Genomic DNA, 17711 nt, shown 5'->3' with positions numbered 1-17711 from the left:
TCTACGAAGACCTACAAGACCCTTTAGAACTAACACCCAAAAAAGATGTCCTTTTCATTATAGGGGTCTAGAATGCAAAAGTAGGAAGTCAAGAAACACCTGGAGTAACAGACAAATTTGGCCTTGGAATAAGGAATGAAGCAGGACAAAGACTAATAGAGTTTCACCAAGAAAATGCACTGGTCATAAAAACACACTCTTCCAACAACACAAGAGAAGACTCTATACATGGACATCACCAGATGGTCAACACCGAAATCAGATTGATTATATTCTTTGCAGCCAACGATGGAGAAGCTCTATACAATCAGCAAAAACAAGACCAGGAACTGACTGTGGCTCAGACCATGAACTCCTTATTACCAAATTCAGACTTAAATTGAAGAAAGTAGGGAAAACCACTAGACCATTCAGGTATGACCTAAATCAAATCCCTTATGATTATATAGTGGAAGTGAGAAATAGACTTAATGGCCTAGATCTGATAGATAGAGTGCCTGATAAACTATGGAATGAGGTTCATGACATTGTACAGGAGACAGGGATCAAGACCATCCCCATGGAAAAGAAATGCAAAAAAGCGAAATGGCTGTCTGGGGAGGCCTTACAAATTGCTGTGAAAAGAAAAGAAGTCAAAAGCAAAGGAGAAAAGGAAAGATATAAACATCTGAATGCAGAGTTCCAAAGAATAGCAAGAAGAGATAAGAAAGCCTTCCTCAGCGATCAATGCAAAGAAATAGAGGAAAACAACAGAATGAGAAAGACTAGGGATCTCTTCAAGAAAATCAGAGATACCAAAGAAACATTTAATGCAAAGATTGGCTCGATAAAGGACAGAAATGGTATGGACCTAACAGAAGCAGAAGATATTTAGAAGAGGTGGCAAGAATACACAGAAGAACTGTACAAAAAAGAGCTTCACAACCCAGATAATCACGATGGTGTGATCACTGACCTAGAGCCAGACATCCTGGAATGCGAAGTCAAGTGGGCCTTAGAAAGCATCACTATGAACAAAGCTAGTGGAGGTGATGGAATTCCAGTGGAGCTATTCCAAATCCTGAAAGCTGATGCTGTGAAAGTGCTGCAGTCAATATGCCAGCAAAATTGGAAAACTCAGCAGTGGCCACAGGACTGGAAAAGGTCAGTTTTCCTTCCAATCTCAAAGAAAGGCAATGCCAAAGAACGCTCAAACTACCGCACAATTGCACTCATCTCACATGCTAGTAAAGTAATGCTCAAAATTCTCCAAGCCAGGCTTCAGCAATATGTGAACCGTGAACTTCCTGATGTTCAAGCTGGTTTTAGAAAAGGCAGAGGAACTAGAGATCAAATTGCCAACATCCGCTGGATCATGGAAAAAGCAAGAGAGTTCCAGAAAAACATCTATTTCTGCTTTATTGACTATGCCAAAGCCTTTGACTGCATGGATCACAATAAACTATGAAAAATTCTGAAAGATATGGGAATACCAGACCACCTGATTTTCCTTTTGAGAAATGTGTATGCAGGTCAGGAAGCAACAGTTAGAACTGGACATGGAACAACAGACTGGATCTAAATAGGAAAAGGAGTTCATCAAGGTTGTATATTGTCACCCTGTTTATTTAACTTCTATGCAGAGTACATCATGAGAAATGCTGGACTGGTAGAAGCACAAGCTAGAATCAAGATTGCTGGGAGAAATATCAATAACCTCAGATATGCAGATGACACCAACCTTATGGCAGAAAGTGAAGAGGAACTAAAAATCCTCTTGATGAAAGTGAAAGTGGGGAGTGAAAAAGTTGGCTTGAAGGTCAACATTCAGAAAACGAAGATCATCGCATCCGGTCCCATCACTTCATGGGAAATAGATGGGGAAACAGTGGAAACAGTATCAGACTTTATTTTTCTGGGCTCCAAAATCACTGCAGGTGGTGACTGCAGCCCTGAAATTAAAAGACGCTTACTGCTTGGAAGGAAAGTTATGACCAACCTAGATAGCATATTGAAAACAGAGACATTACTTTGCCAACAAAGGTCCGTCTAGTCAAGGCTATGGTTTTTCCAGTGGTCGTGTATGGATATGAGACTTGGACTGTGAAGAAGGCTGAGCGCCGAAGAATTGATGCTTTTGAATTGTGGTGTTGTAGAAGACTCTTGAGAGTCCCTTGGACTGCAAGGAGATCCAACCAGTCCATTCTGAAGGAGATCAGCCCTGAGATTTCTTTGGAAGGAATGATGCTAAAGCTGAAACTCCAGTACTTTGGCCACTTCATGTGAAGAGTTGACTCATTGGACAAGACTCTGATGCTGGGAGGGATTGGGGGCAAGAGGAGAAGGGGACGACAGAGGATGAGATGGCTGGATGGCATCACTGACTTGATGGACATGAGTTTGAGTGAACTCCAGGAGTTGGTGATGGACAGGGAGGCCTGGTGTGCTGTGATTCATGGGGTCACAAAGAGTTGGACATGACTGAGCGACAGATCTTATCTGATCTGATCTGATGGAGGCCTTTGATGAGCTCCTATGAATTAATGTTCCCTGGAGTCAGGAGTTCTTTGATGTTCTCAGGATTTGGACTTAAGCCTCCTGATTCTGGTTTTCAATCTTATTTTTACAGTAGTCTCAAGCCTTCTCATTCTATACAGCACTGTTAATAAAACATCTAGGTAAAAGATGAAAAGTTTCTCCACAGCGAGGGACACCCAGAGAGTTTCACAGAGTTACATGGAGAAGAGAAGAGGGAGGAGGGACTTAGAGGTGACCCCAATCAGATGAAGTGGAATCAAAAGAGCATAGAGCAAGCTAGCCAGTAGTCAGTTCCTTATATGCGCTGCACAGTCTGGACCGCTCACAGATGTTCATGGAGTTATACAAAGAAGAAATGAGGGAGGAAGGAGACAGAGGTGGCCAAGAGGATAAAAGGGGGGAATGAAAAGGAGAGAGACAGACCCAGCCAGTAATCAGTTCCCTAAGTGTTCTCCACCATCTGGAACAGACAGAGATTTAGTGAATTGGGTAGAGAAGTTAAGGGTCAGGGAGGAGACAGAGGCATCCTGGTGGAGAAAAAGGAGAGTCCAAAGGGGGAGAGAACAGTCAAGCCAGTAATCTCGCTCCCAAGTAAAAATGGGTACGAAGATTGGGTTCTTAAAGGTACGAAATTGATAACAAATACCAAAAAGCAAAGATTAAAATTCTAGAGTAGATGTTGGATTTTCAAAAATACAATATTATAGAAAAGAAGAAGAAAAAAAAAGTCACAAAATTATTAAAAAATATATATGAAGTTTGCTTTAAAAATAGTCTTTTTTTGAAAAGTATTAGTAGGTTATAAAAATGAAAATTAAAGGAACAATAGAGGACTTAAAAATTAAACAAAAGTTAAAAAAAAGAATGATACTAAAAATAGTAAAAATATATCTAGGACATTGGTGTTGTTGTGGGCAGTATGGGGTCAGTTCATTTTCAGATAGTTCCTTCAGTCAGTTCAGTTCAGTTCAGTCACTCAGTCGTGTCCAACTCTTTGAGACCCCATGAATCGCAGCACACCAGGCCTCCCTGTCCATCACCATCTCTCAGAGTTCACTCAGACTCACGTCCATTGAGTCAGTGATGCCATCCAGCCATCTCATCCTCTGTCGTCCCCTTCTCCTCCTGCCCCCAATCCCTCCCAGCATCAGAGTCTTGTCCAATGAGTCAACTCTTCACATGAAGTGGCCAAAGTACTGGAGTTTCAGCTTTAGCATCATTCCTTCCAAAGAAATCTCAGGGCTGATCTCCTTCAGAATGTACTGATTGGATCACCTTGCAGTCCAAGGGACTCTCAAGAGTCTTCTCCAACACCACAGTTCAAAAGCATCAATTCTTTGGTGGTCAGCTTTCTTCACAGTCCAACTCTCACATCCATACATGACCACTGGAAAAACTATAGCCTTGACTAGACGGACCTTTGTTGGCAAAGTAATGTCTCTGCTTTTCAATATGCTATCTTGGTTGGTCATAACTTTTCTTCCAAGGAGTAAGCGTGTTTTAATTTCTTGGCTGCAGTCACCATCTGCAGTGATTTTGGAGCCCCCAAAAATAAAGTCTGACACTGTTTCCACTGTTTCCCCATGTATTTCGCATGAAGGAATAGGACCAGATGCCATGATCTTTGTTTTCTGAATGTTGAGCTTTAAGCCAAATTTTTTGCTCTCCTCTTTCACCTCCATCAAGAGGCTTTTGAGTTCCTCTTCACTTTCTGCCATAAGGGTGGTGTCATCTGCATATCTGAGGTTCTTGATATTTCTCCTGGCAATCTTGATTCTGGCTTATGCCTCTTCCAGCCCAGCATTTCTCATGATGTGCTCTGCATATAAGTTGAGTAAGCAGGGTGACAATATACAGCCTTGACGTACTCCTTTTCCTATTTGAATCCAGTCTGTTGTTCCATGTACAGTTCTAACTGTTGCTTCCTAGCCTGCATACAAATTTCTCAAGTGGTAGGTCAGTTGGTCTGGTATTCCCATCTCTTCAGATTTTTCCACAGTTTATTGTGATCCATGCAGTCAAAGGCTTTGACCTAGTCAATAAAGCAGAAATAGATGTTTTCCTGGAACTCTTGCTTTTTCTATGATCCAGTGGATGTTGGCAATTTGATCTCTGGTTACTCTGTGTTTTTAAAACCAGCTTGAACATCTGGAAGTTCACGGTTCACATATTGCTGAAGCCTGGCTTGGAGAATTTTGAGCATTACTTTACTAGTGTGTGAGAGAAGTGCAATTGTGCAGTAGTTTGAGCATTCTTTGGCATTGCTTTTCTTTGAGATTGGAATGAAAACTGACCTTTTCCAGTCCTGTGGCCACTGCTGAGTTTTCCAAATTTGCTGGCATATTGCATGCAGTGCTTTCACAGCAACATCTCTCAGGATTTGAAATAGCTCAACTGGAATTCCATCACATCCACTAGGATAGTTCCTTGGTCTGGCTTATATTTCTCAAGATCTACAGTCCCTTTCCTATGTAGTCTGTACTAACTACCAGGTTTTAATCTGTTGCAGCTGTCACTTCCAGGGTGGTTCCCTCAATTTTAGCTTCTTCTGTTTGCTGGTCTGTTCTGTGTCTGATTTCCACACTGACACAAGGGACACAGTGGTGAACACTTTTTTTTTTTTTTTTTGGCTCACTTGTTCTGTCAAGCTGTGGGGAGGGAGGGACGCTGCAAACAAATAACACTGGTGTGTGCTCCCAGTGTCTCAGACACACTGGGCTTGCACCCACTCATGGCTCGTACACCTTCCCTGCCCACACAGCTCAGGCTCTAGTTTGCTCTGCTGGGAACCATTCGAGGCCAACCCTGGGCTGCATGCACCTCCCAGGTCTCAGCTGCTCAGGTTCAGGCACTCGGGTAGTCCTCAGAGGCGCAGACCCTGTTGGGCCTGCGTTTTTTGCCCTCCCAGCTCTGAGCAGCTCGGGTGATGAGGTGTTTGGTGAGCATGGTCACTGCAACTTATCACTTCTCCTGTCCCTGCTGCTCGGTTATCTGGGTGTACAACCAGTGCTCCTTCTCAGGCAGATGATGACTGTCCGGAACCCTAAGAAGTCTTAGATAGCAAAGAAGCCTGATTGCAGTTAGGTAGATAATGTCTCTCTGGGGCTGCAATTGCCCCCTTCCAGCCCTGGCTGCCTGTCACTGGAGGGGGATGGACTGCAGCTGGCTAATTCTGTCCAGCCCTTCGTTTTGTGCGCGGGCCTGGCGGTGTCTTAGGGCTTTTCACGTGGTAGCTATCCCACAGTCTGGTTTGCTAGCACAAATTAATTCGCTGTGATTACCCTTGGGGCATTCAGGCCTGATCCCTACTCTAGGCAGTGCAGCCCGTGCCTCCCTGCCCAGCCCCTGCTTGCTAGTGGCAGGTGCAGGTGTCTGCGCTGCTTCTCTGCTGGCAGAGTTACTGCTGGGCTCCTAATCTGTGGGTTTTAATTGTTTATTTTTCCTCCTGGTTATGTTGCCCTCTGTGGTTCCAAGGCTCGGCACAGACTCGGCAGTAAGAGTGTTTCCTGGTGTTTGGAAACTTCTCTCTTTTTAAGACTCCCTGCCTGGGATGGAGCTCCATCCCTACCTCTTTTGTCTCTTTTTTTGTCTTTTATATTTTTCCTACCTCCTTTTGAAGACAATAGGCTGCTCTTCTGTGTGCCTGATGTCCTCTGCCGGCATTCAGAAGTTGTTTTGTGGAATTTACTCAGCGTTTAAATGTTCTTTTGATGAATTTGTGGGTGAGAAAGTGGTGTCCCCATCCTATTCCTCTGCCATCTTAGGACCGCCCCCTTGCACCCCTATAATTCAAACGTTGGTGCATTTGATATTATCCCAAAGGTCCCTGAGACTATCCTCACTTCTTTTCATTTTTTTACTTTATTCTGCTCTTCAGAGGTTATTTTCACCATTTTATCTTCCAGCTCACTGATTCTCTTCTGCTTTAGATATTCTGCTATTTTTCCTTCTAGAGTATTTTTAATTTCAGCAATTGTATTGTTTGTCTCTGCATGTTTGTTATTTATTCTTCTAGTTCTTTGTTAATTGATTCTTGAACTTTCTCCATTCTGTTTTCAAGTTTGTTTTTTTTTTTTTCGTCTTTTATTTTTATCATCTTTCATCATTATTCTGAATTCTTTTCCAGGTAGTTCACCTATTTCTTCTCCATTTATTTGGACTTCTATGTTTCTAGTTTGTTTCTTCATTTGTGTGGTAATTGTCTGCCTTTTCATTATATATATTTTTAAACTTATTGTGTTTGAGGTGTCCTTTTCCCAGGCTTCAAGGTTGAATTCTTTCTTCCTTTTGGTTTCTGCCCTCCTAAGGTTGGTCCAGTGGTTTGTGTAAGCTTTGTATGGGGTGAGATTTGTGCTGAATTTTTCTTTGTTTGTTTGTTTTTCCTCTGATGGGCATAGCTGAGTGAGGTGGTAATTCTATCTGCTGATGTTTGGGTTTGTATTTTTGTTTTGTTTGTTGTTTAGATGAGGTGTCCTGCACAGGATGCTACTGGTGGTTGGGTGATACTGGGTCTTGTATTCAAGTGGTTTCCTTTGTGTGAGTTGTCACTATTTGATACTCCTTAGGGCTAATTCTCTGATAGTCTGGGATCTTGGAGACAGTGCTCCCACCTCAAAGGCTCAGGGCTTGATCTCTGGTCAGGAACAAAGATTCCACAATTGGTTTGTTATGGCATTACATGAGATTAAAATAAATGCCCCAAAATGAGAAACCAAAGATGAACCCCAGACAAATGGCAGTTACAAAATCAAGAAAAGAATAATTAAAATAATGGAATATACACATATACATATAAACCCATAAGCAAAATCAAAACAGTCCAACAAAAATAAAGTACAGTAGCTTGACCTGGTGATCAAAGGAAATCTAAAATTATATTTATCAGTTAAGATAAAAATTAAGTAAAGCACAAGCTGAAGAACTAAACTAAATCAAGGTGCTAAGTTGGGAATAAAGCAATGAAGCAAAACTAACAAATATATTGAAATGAAAGGACAGAAAAAAAGAGAGAATAGATATGCAAAGTTAAATAGAGGTAGATGAAGAAGATTTATATATATTCAAGATTAACTGCAAGGGGAAAATAACAGTAGGAAAAGCAAAAAAAGGAATAATTGTAAAAAAAAGTAATAGGTCTAAAAAATTAAAATTAAGGAAAACAAGGAAGAAGAAAGAAAATTTTTAAAAAAGGAAAACTTTACAGAACTGTGAAAACCCAACTTAGAGGCAGAGGTAGATAACAACAATAAAAAATGTGACGGAGGCAAAGATTAGATTTCATAGTGCCAATAAAATTGGTATCTACAACAGAGGGAGATAAAAAGAAAAAAAGAAAAAATACTCTACAGAACAAGTGAAAACATAAGAATAATAAATGTTTTTCTTGAGTCACTGCTGTCAGTGTCTTTTCCTCTCTAGGAGTCAGAGTCCACCTTGGTTCCCTAGGATGCCCTCCAACACTGTGCTGGTCTCTGGAACTGCTGTTGGGGGCAGCTCAGATTCGAATCTGGTTCTACTCCTGTGTGTTCTTGCCTCCAATGTCCACAGCTATCAGAATTAGTGCATTTTCTTTTGTGGGAGGTCTCAAGGTCCTTTTATATATTCCATAGACACAGAGTCTGACTAGTTGTCATGTGGATTTAATCTGCAGCTTGTACAGCTGGTGGGAAGGTTTGAGGTCTTTCCTTAGACACACTGCCCCTGGGTTTCAATTATGGTTTTATTCCCACCTCTGCATGTGGGTCGTCCACTGGGGTTTGCTCCTGAGGCTGCCCTGGAGGACTTGGGTCTACCCCAGTGAGAGCCAGGAGTGGAGGTGGTGTAGATGCTTGCATAGCAGGGGTTCTGGCAGCACCAGGTAACTCAGAGGAGTTGGTGGCTAAGGAAGCAGGAAATATAGTGCTCTAGAAGGGTATGGCAACTGGTATTAGCTAATACACTCCAGTGTTCTTGCCTTGAGACCTCCCCAAAAGAGAAGCCTGGCAGGCCACAGTCCACAGGGTCACAAAGTGTCTGACATGATCAAAACCACCCTGCATGTGTAGACGCAAGATTTTTTTTGGCTGTGACAGCTCTGCCCCAGTAAGGGTTGAGCATGAAGGTAGCACAGCTACTTGGCTTGTGGGGACCCTGGCAGCACCAAGTGTGCAGGGACATGGACTGCCTCCACTGCAGGCCCTATCATAGTCTTTTTGAGCCTCTTGTAGCTGGCAATCAGAAGGCCTCTTGGGTCAGTCTTTCTCCATAGCATCAACCCTTTAAGCACTTAAAGGGCCCCCCTGGCTGGGGTCCTACTCTGTAGATCGGCACATCAGGCACTTAAAGGGCCACCTTGGGTGGGGTCCTACTCTGTAGTTCTGTGCATCAGTCACTTAAAAGAGTATCCTGGATGGAGTCCTACTCTGTAGTTCAGTGGGTCGGGCTCTCGATGGGCCAGCCTTTCTATTGTTCACCTCCTATACTGGCATGTGGGGAGAGAGAGGCTATGGTGATGGCTCAACCCCCTATGCTTGACTAGCAGTATCGCCTTACTTCCATGGCTGCCTGGCTTTCCTTCACAGGCATTTCCCACCACAATCTCCTCCCTCACATCTGCTCGATCCATCTCTCTGCAGTCAATAGCAGCCCTCGCCCTAGGATTGCTCCACAATCCCTAAACTCCAGCTCCCAGCTGCTGTGCCTTCCAGGGGACCTGCATTCCTCTGCAGGATATGTATGGCTGTGGCAAGAACTATATGATTCTCATTCCATTTAGGCTGCAACAGATCAGCTGTTTCACTTGCAGCCTTAAATGTTTCTCCTCTGACTCAGACAATTGTCCTGATTTGGGGACCAGACCCCTGCTTCAGTTCCCCAATTAGCCAAGGGCAGGTCCAGTCCAACTAACACTCCTATTTCCCCCCTAGTTCCTTCATCCTACCTAGTTTTGTTTGGTTGTATATATTCTTTCCCACCGGTCATGTACTCCTGTCCACTCTCAATTGGTATTATGTGTGCACTTCTGTGTCTGAAAGTGCATTCCTGATATATCCATGGAGAGAGATGTACTCCACATCCACCTACTCCTCTGCCATCTTGTTCTCCCTAGAAGTTCTATTTTTAATTATTTTTAGAAAACTTCATACTGTTGTTTATAATGGCTGTACCAATATGCAATGCCACAAACAGGGCACAAAGATTCCCTTTTCTCCACATCCTCAAAATACTTATTATTTCCTGTCTCTTTGAAGGTGACCATTCTAATAGGTGTCAAGCGGTATCTGATTGTGGTTTTGATCTGTATTTTCCTGGTAATTATCGATATTGACTTCTCAGGTTGCACTAGATGTAAAGAGTCTGCCTGCCAAGGCAGGAGATGTAAGAGACCTAGGTTTGATCTCTGTGTTGGGAAGATCCCCTGGAGGAGGGCCTGGCAACCCACTCCAGTATTTTTGCCTAGAGAATCCCATGGACAAAGGAGCCTGGTGGGCCACAGCCCATGGGGTTACAAAGAGTCAAACATGACTGAAATGACTTAGCACACATGCACTGATATTGAACATATTCTCATATGCCTGTTGGCCTCAGTGTGTGTTTTTGGAAAACTGCCAATTCAGGCTTTCTGCCCATTTTTAATTACTATTTTTTTAATGTTAAGTTAAATGAGATCTTTCTATATTTTGGCTATCCACCCTTCTTCAGATATATCATTTGCAATTACCTTCTCTCACCTAGTGGCTCAGCAGTAAAGTACCCACTTGCAATGCGGGAGACACAGGAGATGCAGGTTCAATCCCTGTGTTGAGAAGATCTCCTGCAGGAGGAAATGGCAACCCGCTCCAGTATTCTTGCCAGGAAATCCCATGGACAGAGGAGCCTTGTGGGCTACAATCCATAGGGTCACAGAGTCAAACACAACTAATCAGAAACACACAACACACACAGTAGCACACCTCTTCATTTTCTTGAAAGTTTTCGTCACTGTGCAAATTTGCTTATTTTTTATTTCATTTGCCTTGCCAAGAAAATAGATCAAAAAAATATTGCTCAGACAAAATTCAAATAGCATACAGCCCATGTCTTCTAGGAGTTTTATACTTTCAGATTTTGCATATGTCTTTAATCTATTTTGAGTTCATTTTTGTACATGGTCTGATTTCTCAGTAGTCCAATTTCATTCTTTTGCATTTATCTGTCTAACTTTCCAACACCATTTACTGATAATGCTTTCTTTTCCTTATTGTACATTTTGTCTCCTTTGCCATAGACTAGCTGTCCATACCAGTGAGAGTTAATTTCTGGACACTGTATTCTGTTTCATTGATCAATATGTCTGTTTTGAGCCAGAACCATACAGTTTTGATTATGTGACTTTGTAGTGTAGTTTGAAATCAAAGTGTGTGTTACCTCCAACTTTCTTCTTCTTTCTCAAGATTGCCTTACCTATGTCGGGTCTTTTGTGTTTACACACAAATTTTAGAATTATATGGTCTGGTTCCAGCATGACTGATTGTGTGCTTCCAGGGCTAATACCAGGCTGCTGGTGTGGAGGTCTGGATCCTGGCACATGTAATTGTACAGCATTCCTAGGGAAACAGAACACAAACAGTTCTGTTGGCTTTAAAACCCAGGGATTATTGGGGTTGGTGAGGCCTACTAGATAGCAGAACCAAATCCTGGGGTGGCTGGATCTGAGGCTGAAGCTGACTGGTTTAGTTCACTGGCGGATAGGTAAAACTATTGTGCTAGAACGCTAGAGGGAGGGCTCCAAAATGGTGTTTGCCAGCAGCAGTGTCCTCATGTTAGAATGAGGTCCCCAATATGACTGTTGCTGGTGTCTATATCCTCAAGGGCAGTCCCAGGAGTTTCTTGACTATCTGAGAAGCTTGTCAAATTAAGTATGTGGATCTGACCCAGTCTTTTCTCAAATAACTGTCTCTGTGCTGTCTCACAGATTCATTGGAAAAGACTCTGATGCTGGGAGGGATTGGGGGCAAAAGGAGAAGGGGACAACAGAGGATGAGATGGCTGGATGGCATCACCAACTCAATGGACATGAGTTTGAGTTAACTCCGGGAGTTGGTGATGGACAGGGAGGCCTGGCGTGCTGCGATCCATGGGGTCGCAAAGAGTCAGACACGACTGAGCGACTGAACTGAACTGAACTGTGCTGTCTCAGAGCAACTGAGATTTTTCATGCACCCTTTAAGAGGGAAATCTTTATTCGGTAGCCCTCTGACTCTCCAATATGCAAGCCCCACTGAACTCCAATGCCAGATGGTTTGAAGACTTGTCTTCCCAGTGTAGGACTCTTGGTCTGGAGAGCCTGTTGTGGGGCTCAGACCCAGCACTCTTGGGGAGAACCTCTGAAGTTGTGATTATCTTCCTGTGTGAGTCTCCTCCTTGTAAATGAAATCTTGGGTATATATTGCATTCCTTCCTTCTTACTCATTGTGCTGTGTTTTCTTCTTTATATCTTTAGTCATGAAAATCATTTTGGCTAGTCTTCTCATGGATAGTTCTCATCAATAGCTGCTCTGTGAATTATAGTTTTGGTTTTACCATGGGAGGAGATGAACTCAGGGTCATTCTTTTCTGCCATTTTAGCCACACCCCTCAAACCTCTTGATTTCAGCCAGTGAGACCCATTTCAGGCTTCTGACCCTAGAATTGTAAGAGCATATATGTGTTTCCTTCCCATTTAAGTCACCACAGAGCATTGAGCAGAGTTCCTTGGATATACATATGCATGTGGTTGATTCACTTCTCTGTATAGGGTTAGGGTTGGGGTTCACTGTACAGCAGAAATTAACTCAACATTGTGGAGTGACTCTGCCCCAATAAAAATTAAAAATATAAAGACATTTACCAAAAATAAGAAAAGATATATACACATATTTGCTTTCTATCACTAGTATGGTATTTAAAATTAGCATTGGGAATTGAATATAAACATTTAACTAATAAAAGTTTGCTGAGGAAATTGATATTAAGTGTCTCAGTTCATTCATTCAGCTTCCCCTGTAAAGGCATTCAATGTCGTGACCCCATCTTAAGCAGAAGAAGAAATCAAAAATTAATTTGGAGATATTCAGTCTCTTTAATCAGTAGAATATTTATCATGTACAAATGTAAATGTGATTTGGATTTCTCATTTTTGAGACATTAAGTAAATAAAGTCATTAATCATTTAAATTTATTTATAGCATTTACTTTAAATCTTTGTGTAAATTTCTACACTCTTCTATTTCATGTTAATTTTTAGATTCATTTTTTTACATTTTAATCCTCTCCAAGTTTCCTTTAAAGACAAAATATGAGATCAGGAGTCTGTTTTTGTGTACAAATATGTGTATGTTTATTTGCGATAAAATTTATATAAATGAATTTACATATACATGCACACAACTTTCTTTTGAATATTTTCTTTGGGCCTGAGAAAATATGTCTGCACATTTAATTTATTTCATATAATATTTGCCTGATGTTATGTTTACAGTACTACATGACATTTAGAAATAAGAAAATTTAGGCTCAGAAATGTTATATTGTTAAGAATCACATAAAAAGACTGAAATTTATTGGGGACGTTCTTGAATTATATACAAATGGAAACATGAAGTAGTACTGTAATTTTGGTATGGCTCTTTAATTTATTGAATTATATGTTTTAATTATGTATAGTGTATATTGTGTCATACTTAAAGCCCAATACACTTTACAGAAGGGAAAATGTAACAATGAATGTACCACAGTAGTATCTAGAGGACTAGTAGGTGATTCAGACTGGGCAGTGATAGGAGGTATCTCTTCTACCTGGGAAGAAACAAATGGTATCCATATAGATACAGGAATGATATAGATAAATTAAATTCACATTTGATACTTTTTCTTTTCTAAAATAAAATATGAACCTAGGTATAAAAATATGATAAACTGATTGTAGAAAGAAGTGCAACCTGACCACACGTGTTATTAACAAACCTTAGAAACAGATGTAAATTCTCCTAGCTCACTATTATACTCAAGAAGAGAGCAGTGGAGCTCCAATTATATATGTGTAATACATATCACATCATATATTATCATTTGGTAAGAAAGGAATTATATTATATCATTTGCTCTTAGGATAGCTGGTTATGCAGCAACAGCTAACTGATACAATTAGCAAAGTGAATAGAAGTAAGAATGAAGACAATAATCTGCTAATTATTCTTGGTATTTTTCTTATATTTGAAGACAGTACTCTTGATTATTTTGTTATTTCAGATGACTCTATTATAAAGTGCTTATGGTCACCAGAAACAGTTGAAAGGACATGCATGTGTGTGTGGGAATACTAGTGCTCTTCATTCATGTGAATTGATAGGAATTCATGCTCTCCTGAGTCACTTTTTGGAAATAAACATGAAAAAATTCCTGTGCATAAAGGAAACATATAATTGGTGACATTGATAATGTTCATCCACCATTACTTTAGTGTTCATGAAAAAGTGTAGGAGAGGGGACATATTTCCCTTATAGCAATAGAAGGACTCATACTATAGGCAGCATTAAACATTTTGAAGTGGTAAAAAGATAATACATCAATAAAACTAAAAAGTACCAATCAAATTTCCACACATATATAAAAGCGCTATTCTATGGACAACAGTTCTCCATATTCTGGGCTTCCCAAGTGGCTCAGTGTTGAAGAATGTACCTGCTAAGCAGGAGATGTAGATTGGGAAGATCCCCTGGAGAAGGAAATGGCAACCCACTCCAGCATTCTTGCCTGGGAAATCTCATGGATAGAGGAGTCTGGCAGGCTACAGTCCATGGGGTCACAAAAGAGTTGGACACAACTAACTAACACCCAAACAAGAGTGGGACACAACTAATTAACACCCAAACAACTAACACCCAAACACAACTAACCAACACCCAAAATGTCCATATTCCAGTGAATAAATGTACAGTATGAAAAATAAATATTTTGCAAAATAACTCAGTATATGATTTAAAAATCTTCATCTTTTTTAAGGTCATCTATGAATCTAAGGTCATATTAGGTCAGCATATTTATTAAAGTTTATCTTAGAATAAATACTCCTCTTGAAGAAATGTATTTGATAATAATTTTGCCAGTGACTAAAGTCAGCATTTTAGACACTGAATTAAGAAAAAGAAAAAAAAATAAGAAAAAAGTATCAGAACTCTAATGAGGAGAATAATACCAAGTGGCCAGCTTTAACACATTTCAGTTCAGTTCAGTTCAGTCACTCAGTCGTGTCTGACTCTTTGCGACCCCATGAATCGTAGCACGCCAGGCCTCTCTGTCCATCACCAGCTCCTGGAGTTCACCCAGACTCATGTCCACTGAGTCTGTGATGCCATCCAGCCATCTCATCCTCTGTTGGCCCCTTCTCCTCCTGCCCCCAATCCCTCCCAGCATCAGAGTCTTTTCCAATGAGTCAACTCTTCGCATGAGGTAGCCAAAGTACTGGAGTTTCAGCTTTAGCATCATTCCTTCCAAAGAAATCCCAGGGCTGATCTCCTTCAGAATGGACTGGTTGCATCTCCTTACAGTCCAAGGGACTCTCAAGAGCCGTCTTCAACACCACAGTTCAAAAGCATCAATTCTTCGGCACTCAGCCTTCTTCACAGTCCAACTCTCACATCCATACATGACTACAGGAAAAACCATAGCCTTGACTAGACGAACCTTTGTTGGCAAGGTAATGTCTCTGCTTTTGAATATGCTATCTAGGTTGGTCATAACTTTCCTTCCAAGGAGTAAGCGTCTTTTAATTTCATGGCTGCAGTCACCATCTGCAGTGATTTTTCAAGCCCCCCAAAATAAAGTCTGACACTGCTTCCCCATCTATTTCCCATGAAGTGATGGGACCAGATGCCATGATCTTCATTTTCTGAATGTTGAGCTTTAAGCCAACTTTTTCACTCTCCACTTTCACTTTCATCAAGAGGCTTTTGAGTTCCTCTTCACTTTCTGCCATAAGGGTGGTGTCATCTGCATATCTGAGGTTATTGATATTTCTCCCTGCAATCTTGATTCCAGCTTGTGCTTCTTCCAGTCCAGTGTTTCTCATGATGTACTCTGAATATAAGTTAAATAAGCAAGGTGACAACATACAGCCTTGACGTACAATCGATATTGTAAGTAGGAGCAGTTAAGGTAGAGCTATAGAAAGAAATGTTTGATAAAAAGGCAAAAAGTGGTCTCAGATTTTCCTCCATTATTAACTTATATAAATTGCTTTCATCATCAGTTGTACCTTTTTTCATCAGAGTACTATAATGTATGACAATTCCAGTAGTAAAACAACAGAAAAAGTATTTAATATGATGTATATAATATGAAATATTCTAAAATGTTGTTTCATTAGGTAAATGGGGATTTCCAAATATTTCTGAGCCATGGTTGAAAATAAATTTGGGAAAACATGAAAACAGCAATGAGCAAAGCTGTTGGATATCAGAGAGCAGAAAGGTTGATAAAGTCAGTTATTTAAACCTGATAAAGAAGTTGAGGTCAAGGAAAAAACATTAGGAAATAAATAGAGAAAAATATTACTTTAACAATCTGATTAAATATTCAAAATTTCTGACGCTGGGGCTTTGTCTTCTGCTATCATGTGCATTTCCTCAGTATTCTGACAATTGATCATTTTGTAGTTTGCTTCACAAAGAGTGCTTTCAGAGCCCTCTTTATATCTTTATTTCTCAGACTGTAGATGAAGGGGTTCAGCATGGGTGTGACCACAGTGTACATCACTGAGGCAGTTGCACTTGATCGTGAGCTGTGGGTACCAGCAGAGCTAAGGTACACCCCTAGCATTGTACAATAAAATAAGGAAACAAATGAGAGGTGAGATGCACAGGTAGAGAATGCTTTATACTTCCCCTGAAGTGATGAGATTCCACGTATGCAAGAAACTATCTTAGAGTAAGAGTAAAGGACACCAGTGAAAGGACCACCACCCATCAGGACAGCTGCAAAATACATCACCATGTTATTAAGAAAGGTGTCAGAACAGGCAATTTGGATCATTTGATTGAGTTCACAAAAAAAGTGGGGGATTTTCAAGTTTGTGCAGAAGGATAGTCACAATACCATTAAGCTTTGTAACAAGGAATTCAGAAGACATATGATCGAGGACATTAGAACCAGAAGTGCACAGAGCCGGGGGTTCATGATGACTGTGTAGTGCAAGGGGTGGCAGATGGCCACAAAGCGGTCATAGGCCATCATGGTCAGGAGAAAAATGTCCAACACTGCAGAGAGGGTGAAAAAATAAATCTGTGTGATGCAGCCTTCATAGGTTATAGCTTTATTCTGGGTTTGGATGTTCCACAGCATCTTTGGGATGGTGGTAGAGGTGAAACAGATATCTACAAATGACAGGTTGGAGAGGAAGATGTACATAGGGGTGTGGAGGTTGGGGTCTGAACTGACGGCTAAGCAGGTTTCCAAAAACAGTGAGCAGGTACATGGATAAGAAAAGCCCAAATATGAGAGGGTGCACTTCTGGTTGCTCTGAAAATCTCAGAAGAAGAAATCCTGAAATCCATGTATCATTGCCTGGTTGCATATGATGGAAGTAACTTCTAGGAAAGAAGGAAATAACATGACTAATACAAATATGTGAGGGTGTGTGTGCTAAGTTGCTTCAGTTGTGTCTGACTCTTTGTAATACTATGGACTATAGCCTGCCAGGCTCCTCTGTCCATGGAATTCTCCAGGCAAGGATACTCGAGTGGATTCCATGCCCTTCTCCAAGGGATCTTCCCAACCCATGGATTGAACCTGTGATTCCTGCATTTCAGGCAGATTCTTTACTGCTGAGTCACCTGGGAAGCACCAATATTCACACAAACTTGCATTATTCACATATTCTAAATTATATAATGTATACTTTGCAGTCAATAAGTTAATTTTTGTGTCTCTTTTGCTGTCTCGCATACAGGGTTATCGTTACCATCTTTCTAAATTCCATATATATTCATTAGTATACTGTATTGTTGTTTTTATTTCTGGCTTACTTCACTCTGTATAATAGGCTCCAGTTTCATCCACCTCATTAGAACTGATTCAAAATTGCCAGTCCAGGTTCGATACAGGATGCTTGGGGCTGGTGCACTGGGATGACTTGGAGGGATGGTATGGGGAGGGAGGTGGGAGGGGGGTTCAGGATGGGGAACATGCATACACCCAT

The 17711-nt window shown here is 41.0% G+C and overlaps 1 pseudogene; it reads right to left on the bottom strand.

Moving 5' to 3' along the window:
- Positions 1–16159: 16159 nt before the first annotated feature.
- On the bottom strand, positions 16160–16921 carry LOC139183966 (olfactory receptor 7A10-like; annotated as a pseudogene).
- Positions 16922–17711: the final 790 nt, after the last annotated feature.

Source organism: Bos indicus, chromosome 7, assembly GCF_029378745.1.
Source record: "Bos indicus isolate NIAB-ARS_2022 breed Sahiwal x Tharparkar chromosome 7, NIAB-ARS_B.indTharparkar_mat_pri_1.0, whole genome shotgun sequence".
Classification (NCBI taxonomy): domain Eukaryota; kingdom Metazoa; phylum Chordata; class Mammalia; order Artiodactyla; family Bovidae; genus Bos; species Bos indicus.
Note: the sequence above shows the minus strand (reverse complement) of the source record. Positions and strands in the feature narration are given on the sequence as shown.